Raw genomic sequence first — 15,175 nt, forward strand, 5'->3', positions numbered from 1 at the left:
TTCTAATAGCTCAATAGTGGTTAAGCCGTAGGCAAGCCCCGTAGGACTCCACTATTAAGACCATAGCTCTCGACGGTGATGCCCCGTTAGCTGCACGAAGGCAGGCGCACTGCAAGGCTGAAAAATCCCTATTTACTTACTCACAGGCAATTAATAATACCAACCATTTATAGCTAGCTTGAGGACCTCCCTTCTTGAGCAAGAAAAGAGAAACCTTGTGCTCTGATACCAATGTAACATTTAATGGCCTAAAAACTTGTGTGTATCGAAAATTAGCATGAACATAGTGGGCATTTCATTAGAATAGATTCCTAATGAGAATTACAAGAGTGCTTGGGTGGAGAGAGAAACAAAAAGCATAACACCTAGTTAGATAGCATCAATAATACTTTCAAAAGAGAGAGAAATTAAGCTATTGACAACAGTTAAGAACGTATTTACATGGAGCCGGTCCCCCCTCCAAAAGGCTTTGTATTATGGTTTCTCCCATCAAGAGAGACATTGTACAATACAATTCTTTGTGTTCCTTCAAAACTAGCTAGTGCAATGAAGATGAAAGTTTCATGCACTAAGCAAAACACTTATCAAACACAACATCAATTCTCTCCGGTCTCAGACCCAAGACCTCACACACTTTTGAAGATGGTGAGAGCTAGCGGGATATGAGAGTAGATTGAGAGGAAGAAGGAGTAGTCTTACGAGAAAGATGTACTCCTCATAATCACTCATATTAGCATAGCTTAGCTAGTAATTAGCATGGTAGAGGAGATGAGCATGCATTGAAGCTTGGCTCTTGGTTGGATTTGCATCAAAAAGCCAAGAGTTATGGTGTAGGCCTCCTTCTCACAAGCTTGGAGTAGGTGGTAAGCTTTCATTAAAGCTTGAGAAGGAGAGAGAGTCTTCTTTACTTCACACATGATATTGTGTGAGTGTGTGTGTGATAATGCCTTGCAAAATTCAGCCCCCTCTCTCTCTTGGTCGACCCTCTTGCTATTTGCTCATGCTCCACTCTCATTGGACCTCCCTAGGGCTAGCCAATGATAATTAAGCACTATAAGTGATAGCCTTCTGCCATGTGTCCCCCTTTCCCCTTTTGTGAGAGATTTATGTAATTGATAATGCAACTAAACTCTCATTGGACCCTTTGCCTCCTGGCCAATAGAATCAGCAAGCCATTGGGTTGTTGAATGCGCATTGGACCCCTTTGGAGACTATCCAATAGTCTTCTAGAGAGCTTAATTCTCATTGGTTCTTTTATTAAGTGTTTTTAAATTAATTAAACTAGATTTACTCTAGCCTAATTCTCATTGGTCCACCTCCAAGGCCATCCAATAAGAATTGGGTACACCTTGTGGGCATCTGGGCTAGGGAGCTGAGATGTGTCCCTCATTCCCTTTGTGTAAGGGAGCTTGTGTATGTGTGTGTGTTTGTGTGTGAGTTTCTCTCTCATCCTCTACTCCCAAGGCTCGCCCCCTCCTATGTAGGGATTGATAAAGACTTTTGGGACACACACAAAGCATCCAATTCCCCATGCTTGACCTTTGGACACAACCTTTGTATTGGAACCTTAGCATTTTGGAAGTCTTAAGGGCTGAACCTTAGGGTCTTTTAAGCCCATTGTTGCACATGGCTCTTTTGAAGATGCCCCCCCTTTGATCCCTATTTTCTTCCTTTGGATCCCTACTGTGGCCGGTCTGCTAACTTAACCAATATTCTAGCTTTTTCTCCCTTAGCACTTCCCCATATTAAATGATCAGTTTAACATGAGAAAATCATTTAGGAGAATTAGATATTGATTATTATGACATTCACTTTCATCATGGGTACATTCGTTGTGTTTGAAAGTCTCGTGACTAGAGATTGAGTTCATGGGTATTCGTGCGGCTTGCTCATTCTCTATGTCTTTCCAGCTACTTATTTTCAAGACAAACTTGAAATCTTGCTATAATTTTTTGATTTTAAACGATAAAAAATACACAAATAAGTCATGTTTCGTTGGCCTTGTCAAAGCAATTTATTGTATCGTTGGATTCTTTTCTCTATTGCTATCTTTTCCATAATATAAGAACCCCTAGACAACATGTTGTACGAGCACTAACCTTAATGAGGAAGATGCTTGCTTGTATATGTTCAGAAGTTCAAAAATGTGGCTTTAGTGAGCTACTCACAAAACAAAGGCAACACTTCAATTCTAAACATGATGAAAATTCTGCAAAACACATCAAAAAATACACATTGCACGAACTACCAAAGTGACATAAAAAGTATGGTGGAGAGTTAGCATAGTGTCTATGCAAACATAAAACAAAAGCCTGTTTTTCCATATAGACACCTACATAGTCCATGGACCCTTCTATGATATATGCATGGGAATTAAGAATGAGGTAAGATATCTAAGTGTCCTTTGTTCAATGTTGTGTACTTCATTTTGTCTCTTCATCAATGAACTTGTGTCATCTTGAAGCTAGCTACGCTTCAAGAAAACAAAATGCATCATACCTAACTACTCCATGCAACATCAATAATATTGCATATTGCAAACTCTTGCAAACTTTCCAATTGTAAATTGCATTGTTATTATTTGTGACGCCGCTATAAAAGTTTATGCATCTCAAGTGAATGCCCAATGTGATCTTATTACATATTTTGTCCATTAGGTATATATTTTACTTATTTTACGTGATACTTGGTCGTGCAATTTGTGAGGGGGGTGCTTAAGGTCCCCCAACATAGTATATATGAAGCACTCAGCCCCCATTGTATAATCATCTCATTCATTGCCAAGTTGGTGGGTAAAGTAACTCTCTTTCTCTCTTTCAAGCAATCTCTCTCTAACTCTACGCTTCTGCATTGTCAACTTTGACATGGTATCAAAGCATTTGGCTTTGTGATCTTGGGAGGATAGCACAAAGAAGAGAAATTGAGGTGGCTTTAGACACTAAAGAGGAGAAATCCATGATCTGTGTTTTGGAACATTGCTAGATAGAGTGGGGGTCTTCATAGACTAGTGTCTTGAAATGCAAAGTCATCCAAGCATTTTCTCCCTTTCCACAACTACGTTTTTAACTATTACATATTAGGCCTACATTTTTTGCTCTCCAACAACAGCGTTTTAAGACGCCTGGCTTCAAAGAGGAGAGACTCAAGCGACGATACTCGGTAGTTGTTTTTGACAACATTTTGAAATGTGCTATCAGAGGGCTGACTGGGTAGCGTTTTTGCACACCCTCAAATGGCATGCTTGAAAGCTATCTACTCCCTCCAACAAGGTCTTGAGATTGCAATGGAACCCTTGTGCACAGCCTTGTACTCAAATGCCAACAATAAATTCACTAGAGAAAACTATGATCTTGGCTCTTTTTCTCATTGAGGAGAAAGTCATCTTAGTCTCCCAAGGCATGGTTTGAGTTTTGGGAAGTGATGGAGAGGCACTTGTAGCATCTAAAACTAAAAAGGAGACCCCAAGCCACTATTATAGAATTGGAAAGTGTGACCATTTGTCTCAAGATTGTAAATCAAAAGGCATAGGCAAAAGCTCGCAAAAGGACAAAGGCAAAAGCAAGTTAGATGAGGACAACAGTGACAGTGATTCTCCAAAGGAATCAATGGATTCTGTTGATGTGGCACAGTCTACATTGGCAAAAGTTCCCACTTTCTAGTTTGGCAGTGGTTGTCGCAAAATTATTCTACTAAAGAGAGGCATGTGAGTGGTGAGGTAGAGGGGCCAGTACTATGGCATGATATCAAAAGCGAGCGGATCATTTCATTTCAGAGGAACGAGTCAAGTCGCCTATATTTTTTACTTCTCTCCAATGTGATAAACCACTCATGAAAAGATCTACTCTCAGTTGCGTTGCAAGCATACACTTTACTTTGCAAAATTAGCACAACAAAATATTGTGGTAAGCGAGGTCCAGTTGAAGAGTAATTTTGAACTCACGATCTCATGAAGATTTGAGGTATGTTATTATTGGGGATTACAAGCGTTGTAGTTAGGGTCCGCTCTAACATTGGCTTACTTACCTTAAAGAGGGGCAATAGAAGCTCCTAGTACGTGATTCAGACCCATGTGCGAGAGTTCAAGTCAATGGTGTTTGAACCTATGTGTTGGAGTTCAAAGCACATTGCATCGGGCAAGCAAACATGACATATTCAAGAGACTATGGATGTTGTGCACACAATTCGTTTTGGTTGGTGAGATTTGGGATATGATGTGTTCAAATTCATTATCTTATAGATCTTGGATGTGATGTGTTCATAGTTTATGAATGGGGATACTTGAACATAGTGTGGTCTATATTTTAGTTTGCTATGAGGCAACTGGTGCTCAAGATGGCATCCTTTTTCGTGATTGGTTGGTTGTGGAAAATCCGTCGAGGTGTACCCAATGGAAGGATCCTTTGTTGGGGTGTCCATGGTAGCTTTTACAATAGCTTGGTCTTCCTACATATGTCCTATCAAGGAAATGCCCATTGTGACCCTATTATTTACTTTGTCCTTTAGAACTTATTTGATAGGGTGTTGGTTGGGCAAATTTTTTTTATTTTTATTTTTTTTTGGGGGGGGGGTTTTACTTACGGTCCCCCAAGTAAGTATATATGAAGCACTTAACCCTCGTTGTATAATCATATTGGTTTGAGAAACTCTCTTGCTCTTTCTCTATCTCGTGCATTGTAACTCTATGCTTCTACATCATCAACTTTGACAGCCAGTGGTGTTGGCTTGGTGACTATTATCACTATTAACACTTTTGTACATTTTATCAATGACATTTTATGAAAAGAAGCAATGTAAATAGAACTCTCCTTAACCTACTATTCTTAGAGTTTAATTAAAAAGCAACCAGCTCTATTTTCGGTGCATGCATGTAGAGAGAAAGAGAATCCCAAAATTGCATGTTCGTGCGCACGATGGCATTTTTTTAGCAGGAGTCATCTTCTTGACTCTTCGCAAAGAAGATGAGTGCTCCAAAAGCATCTTGAGTAGGTGATCTGAAGTTTTAACCCCCTTTCAAAGCCAATAGAGCCATGAGAATCTCCATCATAGCACAACTATAGAAGATACACTTTTTGTCCATTTTATGCTAATTTTCTCTCTTAATCATGGATACACCCTATTGATTGTGTAGCTCATGCTCTCTTTTCACACATGCTCACACACACACACACACACACACATATTATTGTAATTCATGCTCCATGTGATTAATAAAGAGGTAGAAGGCATATACTCAATCATAGATTGAGGGGGATGGTTGTTACCATATACATGTGGTAGTGATGTGTGTGAACACATTAGGACCGCTGGGGCATTTTTTCCCTCTTTAGGAGTTTTTTTCCCTTATGCATTATATATACATCCATCACTCTAGGGCTATCTATCTTTCCATTGCAAGTAACACACTCTCTATTGTGTGCCTTGAGCTTTCTTTGTCTTCTCCAAGATGTGTGCGTTTCTCTGCAATCCTAATTCCAACAATCGATATCAGAGCAGGCTGCATCCTCCTGGGCTTAGTCGCCAGCTGTTCCAGCACACGCCTGCTCACTTTCTCCGATTTCAGTGAGGTTTGGCGAGCATTCGCAGGTCAACAAATATTTTGGGTGAGCTCATAGAGCTCAGTGTGCTCAGATTTCTGATCCGGGCTCATTTCGGCTGCGTTTCCACTACAGGCAGTCTGCACATGCAATTTCGTCATTTTGTGCAGAATTTTTGTCAATGCCGTTTTCTACATAACAGGTGCCTTACTGTCTTCTATGGTTTGTGCTATATAGCACGTGTTGTTCCCGCTCTGTTTCTCCTCTTTTCCTCGGCAGTTTTCATATCACGTGCAGCATTTTCCATGGCTGACAACAACACATATGTGTTCAAGATGTTTGCTGTTGAGGATAGGTTGGATGGGGACAATTACCCTATGTGGGCTTACATGATGCAACATGTTCTTGTGTCAAAGGGCGTCCGAAATATTGTGCAAGGCATTGATGTACGTCCTGGTTCTGAGGATGTAGGCAATGTTGAGGATGTTGCAGGTCTTGCTGTAGGGATTGATGCTATTAGAGTTGTTTTGCCTACGACAGAACAATCTCGTTGGGATGTAAAGGATGCGCAGGCTCATGCATTGATTGCGTTGTCTGTGAAGCGCACCATTGTTCCTCACATTCGTTCAACAAAATCTACAAAACAGGCTTGGGATATTCTAGCAGGTCTTTATGCAAGCCACATTGAGGCTAAAATTGCTTTGCAGCGTAAAGAGCTGGAGTCGAAGATTATGCATGAGGAAGATGATATGGACACTTTTCTTGCTGGTGTCAAGGATATCAATGAGCAACTTATTTCTGCAGGTGAAGTCATTTCAGACAGCTCCCTTGTGCAGACTGTTCTTGATGCCTTACCAGATTCTTACCAGACTTTTGCTAGTACTTGGAGACTTATGACCCAAGGAAATCCTGAAGTTGTCAAGTTTGATGCATTATGCACATTGCTGTTGCAAGAGTCACTTTATAGAAAAAACGGGACTAGACAGCGTGTAGTTGAATAGGCTTTTATTACTTCTCAAAGAAAGGGTGGTAACAACAATGCAACCACTTCTTATGGTTCTGCTGCAAATGGTAAAACTTCTGTTCCCAATGCTTCTGTTGGTAGCACTTCATCTGGCAATTCTGGTGATAAGGGCAAAAAGAAGATGCATTGCCATTATTGTAAAGCTAATGATCACTTGATCAAGTAGTGTCCTAAGTTGAAGGCAAAAGAGGCTAAGAAGAAAGAGGGTGGTTCCACTAAAAATGCAGTCATTGTTGAGTCTTCTGTAAACGGAGACTGTAATACTGATGTTGATGCAGAATGGGCTTTTAGTGCAGAGTGCACTTACAATCCTGCTGTCCATGATGCATGCATGTCAATTGCTGCAGATTCACATGTGTGGTATTTTGACAGTGGTGCTACAAAGCTCATTACCTCACATCATGAATTGGTCACCTCTCTCGAGTGTCCCTCATAGGAATTCTGTCACTTGTGCCAACAATGCCTCTTCTCCAGTTCAGGGAGTTGGAAAGATTGTGCTTACTACTGCTAATGGTAGTTCTTTCACACTTGTTGATGCACTTTATGTACCTGGGATCAAGAAGAATCTTTTGTCTGTATCTGCACTTGCTAGACTTGGACTTGTAGTCAAATTTGTGGATGACAGATGTACAGTTCATGATCTCAGTTTTGGTGACGAAATTATTGCATCTGGGCTTTTGTGTCGTGGGCTGTATAAGCTCACTTTGTATGATAAGTGTGGATAAAATTTTGCAAATGCAGTTGCAGATTCAAGGGCTATTTCAGATGCAAAACGTTGGCATGCATGTTTTGGTCATCTGAATTTTGCCAGTTTGCTGCGTTTGCAGAAATCTGTTATGGTTGCTTCTTTGCCACCTCTTGAAGCACCTGTCAAACATGTTTGTGAAGGCTGTATTTTGGGTAAGATGCAACGTTCTAAGTTTCCAAAGGACGGTTCAATTCGGGCCACATGCCAGTTGGCAGCTTGTGCATAGTGATATTTGTGGGCCCATGCAAACTCCGTCTTCGGGCAATTACCTGTACTTCGTGACTTTCATTGATGATTACTCCGGGCATGCATGGGTATTTCCGCTTAAAGCGAAGTCGGAAGTTTTTATGTGCTTCAAACAATTTCTGGCTATGGCTGAAAATGTCTCGAAATGTACTATGGGCACCCTTCGTTCCGATCGAGGGGGGGAGTATATGTCTCATGAATTCAATGCATTTCTGGCTAGTCGTGGGATAAGATATCAATATACAGTGCCTTATACACCTCAGCAAAATGGTGTTGCTGAGAGGAAAAATAGGTCACTTACAAAAATGACACGATGTATGGTCAAAAGTCAAGCTTTGCCGCATTCTTTTTGGCTTGAGGCCATCATGTGTGCCACTTATGTACTAAACAGGTGTCCTACAAAAGCTTTGTAGTCTATTACTCCATATGAAGCATGGCATGATAGAAATCCTTCTATTGAGCACATGCGTGTTTTTGGCTGTTTGGCATATGCTTTGGTGCCACAAACACAGCGTAAAAAATTGGATGATAAGGCTGTCAAATGTTTTTTTTTTTGTTATAGTGCTGAAAGCAAAGGTTACAGGTTGTATCATCCGCAAACAAAGCGTATTTTGGTTTCACGGGATGTAGTGTCTGTGGAAGATTCTATTTAGCCCTTGCTGTCATGTACTAGAGACAATAATGTAAGTTCACAGGACATTTATGACACTTTGTTGCCTCTTTTCAATGGTGGAATTTCGAATGTAAATTCCAATGAGGCAAATGTACAGCCTATGGGGGTTTCTAAAAATGTTACAGATCAGCTTATTTACTGATGCAGATATACATGATGTACTTGATGAGGAAAGGGCTGAAAATGAGCAGGCTAGAGGTATGCCAAAATGGTTGGTGCACACTTTGCGTGACAATAAATTGGATGCACCTTTGTCTAGCCGTACTCATTCAGGCTCTCGCCATGCATCTTATGCATCAGATTGTTATGCTTTGGCTGTGTCTAGCTTACATGATATTGAGGAGCCTCTGTCTTTTGATGAAGCACAGAATTCAGAAAATTGGATGGCTGGCATGCAATCAGAATATGATGCACTTATAGAAAAGGACACATGGACTTTATGTGATTTGCCTCATGGCAAAAAGGCCATTGGTACGAAGTGGGTTTACAAGTTGAAACGCAAGCCGGATGGTGAGATCGATCACCATAAGGCTCGACTTGTTGCAAAGGGTTATGCATAGCAAAAAGGCATAGATTATGAAGAGACTTTTGCTCCCACTTGTCGTATGACTACTGTACGTTTTCTATGTGCATTGGCAGCTCATTTTGGTTGGGATGTACATCAATGAGATATTGTTACTGCTTTCTTAAATGGTGACATATTTGAGGAAGTTTATGTAATGCAGCCTCGCGGTTTTGTCGTGAAAGGACAAGAGGACAAAGTGTGCAGATGTAGAAGGCTTTGTATGGGTTGAAGAAATCTCCACGTGCTTGGTATGAGAAAGCTGACACTCATTTGGTCAAACAAGGCTTTTGTAATAGTCCAACAAAAAGCACATTGTATGTAAAGCGTGAGGGTGATGTACTTCTCATTGTGGTTCTTTATGTAGATGATTTGCTGATCATTGGACCAAATGAGAGACATATTGCTGAATTTAAGGCTGATTTTGAAGGGGATTGGGGAGCACCTTAGACGGAGAGTGAGAGAGAGAGAGAGAAGGAGACACACGACACACAGATATGGGTGGGGAGACTCAAAGAGTGAGTAGCCCCCTATACACTTATGCTATGTATAAGGTATACAAGTCAGTGGGCGCCCAGACTCTGGGCGGCCGGGCAAGGCACAGGCGCCTATACCCCAACAACCTCCCACTTAAAGGCGATTGTGCCTTTAAGCAAAGGAACCTAGTCTAAAGACTACAAAAGGCGACAAAAAATCGCTCTCAACCAATGCCCGCTGGCTGGCTATGATCGTGTGTATCCAGCCGTCCTGCTTCCGTGTAAGTCCATACACCACCAGACGTACCGCACATGTACTGCAAGTATGTACACAATACCTGCATATCTCCCTCGTGCACTATGCCATCATCAGTCAACAAATGACTGACAACCCCAACTGCAAATGCTCCCACTGCAGCTGCGATATCCGGTCTCAAGATCAACATATCATACATGAGACCACCAAATGCCGATGCAATGCTAGCGGGCCCTGCTTGCTCTACGGAGCATGCATCAACATATATATCCCTGGCAATAGGCATCTCTGACTGACAAGGCGTGTCAGCCACATGCATCTCCTGACTGTCCGCAAAAGACGCATCAACCTGTCGTGCAACCTCAGAGCAAACCAGCTGCTCTAGGTGTCTGCTGGAAGACATATCCTTCACAACTATATCCCCATGCTCACTGTCAAGCATAGAAATGAATGACTGCATAATCGTTGACATCTCAGCCTCCTCTGCAATCATCCACTGCAAACATGACTACTCAATCTGCTGTGACTCACTAGAGCTCTCATGCTCTAACTCTGTATGCATAGACTCTTGCACAATGTCCTCCTGTCGTGACTCACTAGAGCAAGACCGTTCTACCTGTCTATCCTGCGTAGAAGTATCTCGCACAACTGACTCTCTGCTTTGCTCAGTCACTAGCAAAGCATGCATGTCTGACTCTGTCACCTCTCTATGTGACTGCTCAAGTCGTGCCCCAACTATGTGCACAACGAGCTCACTACTCTGTACTCCATGCAAAGCACCCTGCAACCCATGAGCAAAAGAGACTTTCTGGGTCTCTCGCTCTCTGCATGGCTGTAACAAGATTGAGACTCGACCATCTCGCACCAGTACTACGTGCAATGGGTACCATGTGCCAACTCTAGCACCTCTCGCAATCACTAGCGAACCCAAATGCAACGTAAAAGATCGCTCAAGCAGCGATACCCGACATCCACTATCCCTGAGCTGACCAACAAAGATCAAACTCATCGTCAAATCTGGCACATGACGCACATCTCTGAGCACGTACGATGCACCGCTCGATAATGACAGTCTCACATCTCCTGAACCAACAATCTCATGCAGTGACCCATATGCCAATCACACACTACCATTCACTCTGCTAGAATAGCTACTGAACCAGTCACGATACGGAGTGACATGAAAAGTAGCGTCCCTGTCTAGCACCCACTACAAAAGAAGTGCACTATCCTCAGACGTCAAAAAATCAGGAGTAATACAAGAAGCAAATGTGACCTCACTGTCACTAGGGTACTCACTCTGTAACTGATCCTACAACTGTCAAGTCAACGGAGCCTATAGCATCTACTGCATCCTTGAGACTAGCCTGTCTCCTGTGCTATCTCATATGATGAAAGCATCACCGTCTAATGTGCCATGTGTGACCACAATGCCAACATCTCAAGTGTCAACATGAACAAGAACGTCGTCTCTCATGAGTCATTGTCCTAGACTCGAAAGTCTCACACATATTGACTACTATAAGTGAATGTCAAAAATAACCAAGAGTTGTAACTCTACTCTAGGTACGGTAGCAATGAAATGCACTCAACTAATCCAAAAGAAGCAACCTGCAAACGAGAAAATGCTCTTAAAAAAAGAGCTCACCAACACCTACAATGCTCATGCGAATCCACGCATAAAATCTCTCGTAGTAGTGTAACCACAATATGCTCCACAAATGGCAATGATGCAAATCCCAAATGCCAAGTATACGAGGCTCCTGTAGAGTAAACCAAGCTCCTGTATGGCTGTAAAATATGGCTGCAAATCAGCCCCAAAATTCAGCTCTTAAACAGCTGCATAAACAAGTCACAAACATGTCCCAGATCAGCCTACAACTGAGCCATACATGGACACCTGCAAAGAGGAAACAATGGCTGAAAATTCAGCGCCCAAATAAGCCCTCAAACCTGCCTGTAAACTTGTAAACCTGTAGCTGAAACCTGTTGAAAAAACTCAAGCCATTAGTGCTCGAATTCGGCTACCTAGCTCCTAGCCACACAAGCATACATCACAATATTCACTCTTGTGAGTGTGCCAAGATAACTGTACGCCTATCAAATCGTGAGCTAATCACCAAGCCCACACTGTGCGGTATCAATGCATACACACGCACAAATCTCCCACCTGCAAAGAACACCGCACGCAAATGCTGAGTGCAACCCGCAATCTCTACCTAGATCGCATAAATGATGCGCATAAAACTCCTAGGAAATTTCGCCAGAGTTTCGACGCACAATGGCTATCAACACAAAATAACCATTGTCCTACAAGCTTGATACAATGAGCAATCAATGCACATCAAACTACACTCAACATTCATGCATAAGCTCTGCAAACTTGTGTCCAACAAATGCTCACAAAGAGTACCACAGGTGACCATACATGTCATCCACAACCAACCTCTGCACTTTCTCACAAGATCTACTGCTCACCACATAAGCATACATATAGCATTACCTGCTCAAAGACCATGTATGCAAGCCACAACACTGCAGAAGAACCACTCAACTGCAACTGGCAACACCTGTGGGAGTACTAGACTTAACCTATACCTAGGAGTCAAACCCGATCTTGTAACACCTCATATGTGCCTGCTACCTACAGTGTGCACGGATAAGCTGTCTGCAGCAAAGAAAACAATAGAGCCCAAAACTGTCCTGAAAACAGTCTATATGGTTTTAATTTCAGACCCACCCGCACTCCGAATCAGAAAATGATTCCTTCTACAAAGTCGTAGATCTTGAAGCCAGCTCGTTTTGAACCAAAAGTTTTAGAATCGGAGCTTTGTAGCTCAAGTTATGAGCAAAACAGTAGACTGCTGTCAAACTGTCAAAAACCAAACGACTTTCTTCTGTGCTTCTTTGAGCTCATAGAAAGGCTCAAACTCACTTCCCACCTCGATGCGTGAGATGAATGTATCAATCTCACAATGCTTCCATGTCTATGGAAGCTCCAAGCTCCAATCTGTCGCCGATGTAGCCGTTGCAAAGCTTGTCGAGAAAAGGGAAGATGTTGTACATAGTGGGCTGATCTGTAGAGGAACTGTGGACTGATCTGTGAGCAGTAGGAACCTTCTGAGAGCTCTCCTGCAAGCCTCTGTATGGTTGTCCACAAGCCTCCTCTATTTCTTTGCTCAGATCTGTGACCTCTCCGCCATAGCCGACCAGTTCATCGCGAAGCCGTCCATCTACGCTCTCACACTTGTCGCTCTGATACGAATTGAAGGGGATCGGGGAGCACCACAGACGGAGAGCGAGAGAGAGAAGGAGACACACGACACACAGATATGGGTGGGGAGACTCAAAGAGTGAGCAGCCCCCTATACACTTATGCTATGTATAAGGTATACAAGTCAATGGGCGCCCAAACTCTGGGCGGCCAGGCAAGGCACAGGCGCCTATACCCCAACAGATTTGACTGCTACTTTCAAGATAAAAGATTTGGGGCTGTTGACTCATTATTTGGGCATACAGTTTAAGCAGTGTAATGGTGGTATTGCCTTGCGTCAGAAAAGTTACATAGAGACATTGCTATGTAAGTTTGGACTTGAGGATTGCAAACCTATTGCCACTCCCATGAAAACAGGTTTGAAATTGAGTCTTCATGATGCTGGTGATCTTGCTGATGTCACTCTTTACCAAACTGCTGTTGGATGCCTCATTTATGTATGCAACACGAGGCCAGATATTCAGTTTGCTCACAGGTCAGATTGGCACTTTACATCTTGGCTTGTTTTATCCCAAGGGGGGATCATTGCCGCTAGACTTACATGCTTTTTCGAACTCAGATTGGGCTAGTTGTTTTGAAACGCGAGTGTCCAGATGTGGTTTTTCATGTATATCATGGTTGAGCAAGAAGCAACCTACTGTGGCCACTTCGAGTTGTGAGGCTGAGTACAGGGTAGTCTTCACAGCTACGGCTGAGTGTGTATGGCTTAGAGGCCTTATGGCTGATTTGGGTGTTGGACAGGACATTGCCAACATTATCTACACTGACAGTCAGAGCGCATTGGCAGTTGCGAGGAACCCAATTTGCATGCTCGCACAAAGCACATTGAGGTGCATTACCACTATGTTAGGGAGAGGCTCTTAGCAGGAGAGATCAGCTTTGCTTATGTGCCAACACAGGACAACCTTATAGATCTTTTCACAAAGGCATTGTCTCGTGAGAAGCTTAAAGCTTTCCGCAAAGCTTTGGGCTTACTCCCCTTTGTGGACTGATCATGTCCTCAGGGCATGGCACTTCCCTTTACTCATGTGCTAGCTCTTGTTCACCGCATCAATCCAGGGGGGGATTACAGTGATGTGTGTGAACACATTAGGACCGCCGGGGCATTTTTTCCCTCTTTAGGAGGTTTTTTTCCCCATGCATTGTATATACGCCCATCACTCTAGGGCTATCTATCTTTCCATTGCACACTAAGTAACACACTCTCTATTGTGTGCCTTGAGCTTCCTTCATCTTCTCCAAGCTGTGTGCATTTCTCTGCAACCCTAATTCCAACAATGCTTGATACCCAATACGTTGTCTTGCATTTTTATTATTGTTCATGTTGTTCTCTTTGTGTGTTTTGATTATTGAATCAATTATTATGTTGGATTTGTTTTAATTTAATGAATCAAACTTGTGTTGAAAGTGTTGAGAAGAGATCAGGAAGCCACCAATAACATCAAAGCTTTGAAAGCGCTTGAGATAGTGTGTAGAGGCAAAGAAGAGTGCTTCTTGTGGACAAATCATATAAATTTTGGCATGAAAACTCTCAAGAAGATTGCTTTTGAAAGGCTCTCTCTTTGCTAAGATGCAATAATATCAAGCTCCATCATCACTTACACTATCAAAGGACAATCACAAAGTATTGAAATCAATTTTAATTTCAACCAATAATCATCAACAAAACAAGAAGACGGGCTTGTATGACATACACAGATATCATCTTATTCGTTTTCTTATGTTCTTCTCCTTTTTACAATTTAATTATTGCAAATATATTTTATATTTACATCTATATTTTTCTTTTTCTTTTGCTTTAGTTAACCAACTATGACCACCCAAATTTCTCTTGTTATGAAGCAAAAGATTGATATTCTTTTTGAAGATCTTGAAAAGGAGCGCACTGCATATAATCTCCTTTATCCAAAGTATAAGAAGTTACAAAAGTAGAGTTTCCACAAGCGCAATCATGAAGATGACAACAAAGATAAGCAGCTTATTAAAGTGATGAAGCATAATCTGGATGCTCAAACCAAGCCAAAACAAAATAAGATCAATTTACTGTTATAAAGTACGATGGAGTAAAGGTTTCACATATGCTTCTCTCTTGGTTATCATCCTTGAATGACTACTTTTGAGGAGAAAAGTCCAATGAACGAGACCAAATCAAGTGTGTAGCAAACGAAATGACAAAATGTGCTTCTTCTTGGTGAAATGTGACTCGTAAACAAGACAAATCACCACAAACTTGCAATAAATTTCAAATAATGGTAATGAAGTACTTTCTCCCTTCTCAATACAAAAACAAAGCTAGACATTAGGAGAAAGTTGGACTCACTTTTGGGCCTTTCAGTTCTAGAGAGAGAGTGGTGCTCGACCAATGAGGAAGAGACTAACGTT

This window comes from Adiantum capillus-veneris, chromosome 8 (genome assembly GCF_014529385.1).
Source record: "Adiantum capillus-veneris isolate H3 chromosome 8, ASM1452938v2, whole genome shotgun sequence".
Classification (NCBI taxonomy): Eukaryota; Viridiplantae; Streptophyta; class Polypodiopsida; order Polypodiales; family Pteridaceae; genus Adiantum; species Adiantum capillus-veneris.